Genomic DNA, 1,514 nt, shown 5'->3' with positions numbered 1-1,514 from the left:
CTGAGGACTCCCGCTATCCCACAGTCCTCAGCAGTCTCGTAAAACTATTTGCATTCTTGGCTTAGCGCCCAGTGTCTGTAGCTTACAACACGGTGTCTTTTATGGTTCACGGAACAGCTATTCAGTTTCTTTCCCCTACCCAGCACGAGAAATGAAAGTTAAATAAAGCAATCCTTGAGTACTTACAATGTCACCCTCTTTGTACTGAATGCTACTGATAGAGGCGAATCTGCAGCACTGAAGAGCATTAGAGCTTTGCACAGTGGCAGTATCATAACCAATGAAGTTAATCTGAGGTGTGATTATTGCTACTTGAAAATCTGCTCCTCTCCCCCTTCCTGGTGGTAGATGGTACAGTACTACTGTAGACAGCAGAAACTGTTACCATCTCCCTCTCTTTTTGTTACACTCACCAGTAAATGGGACAGAACGGATAATAACCCTGTGTAAATTTTTGAAAAAGGAAAATGGGGATTAACTCACTTGGGACTGAGTCAATCCTGCCCTTTACGGTTAATAAAAATAGAGTCAGTCCAGACAAGAATAGGATACAGTGTATTAAAATCAGTGTAGCACAGCACAGCTGCTCCGCATCAGTATTCACAGAGGGAGCCGCTGCAAGTAACGCAACCGTTGCTTCCCACCTACCTGGGCTACCACAGCAGTGCCCCCCCCACCCATTGTTGGCATGATGTTATGAAGAATGCATGAATAAGAATCACAGAGTAGTTACTGAGATCAAATGAGGGGGAGGGAGCCACCATGGGCTATGACAGTCCATGCAGTTCAGAATCTTTTCTTTACGCAAGAGAGGAAGGGGTCTGATGAAGCTCAGCCCCCAGGTGATAAGATGAAGACAGTTACCAGGCGTTCTGTACCATCCACTGTCAGAAAAAGGGAGTCATTCCCATTTTCACCCCGAGCCCCCGGCCACACTCAGCCAGGAGCACTCACTGGGCACCGTCTACCCTGGGGAGGGGCAGAGGAGCGGATACTGCTCTTCACCGCAGCAGCATCGCGTCTGCCAGCAGCATTCAGTACACAGAGGGTGACATTTACAGTACTCAAGGAATTATTTATTTCACTTTTTTTTACCGTGCTGGAGGGGGGGGGGAAAAAAACTGACGAGCTGTTCCGTGAACCACGCAAGACACCGTGTATTACGCTGCAGACATTGGCGCGCGCAGCCAAAAATGCAAATAGTTTTCAGAGACCGCTGTGGAGACTGGTAGCTGTAGTCCTCATTACCCCCCTCCCTCCCTCCATGACCATCCGTTTGAGTGTCTGGCTTCCCGTTACGTTGTCACGCACCGCTGTGTATCCTGTAGTTTATTTTTCAAACGCTTTGGCATTTCCTGTTCTTTAACGGAGCTCTGATAAAACAGATTTGTCTCACCATACAGCGATGACATCTGCTATCTCCCGTAAGGTTCAATGCAGGAGTACTTTTGCATTTGAACTGCATCGCCACCCGTGGTGATCAGAGCTGGACGTGAAAGCAGGAAATGTCACTG

At 47.9% G+C, this 1,514-nt stretch overlaps 1 pseudogene; it reads left to right on the top strand.

Annotated features, from left to right (window-relative positions):
* Positions 1–251: 251 nt before the first annotated feature.
* Positions 252–469, top strand: LOC142046438 (U4 spliceosomal RNA; annotated as a pseudogene).
* The last annotated feature ends 1,045 nt before the right edge of the window (positions 470–1,514 follow it).

Source organism: Chelonoidis abingdonii, chromosome 2 (assembly GCF_003597395.2).
Source record: "Chelonoidis abingdonii isolate Lonesome George chromosome 2, CheloAbing_2.0, whole genome shotgun sequence".
Taxonomy (NCBI): Eukaryota; Metazoa; Chordata; order Testudines; family Testudinidae; genus Chelonoidis; species Chelonoidis abingdonii.
This window is presented reverse-complemented; position numbering and strand designations above follow the sequence as displayed.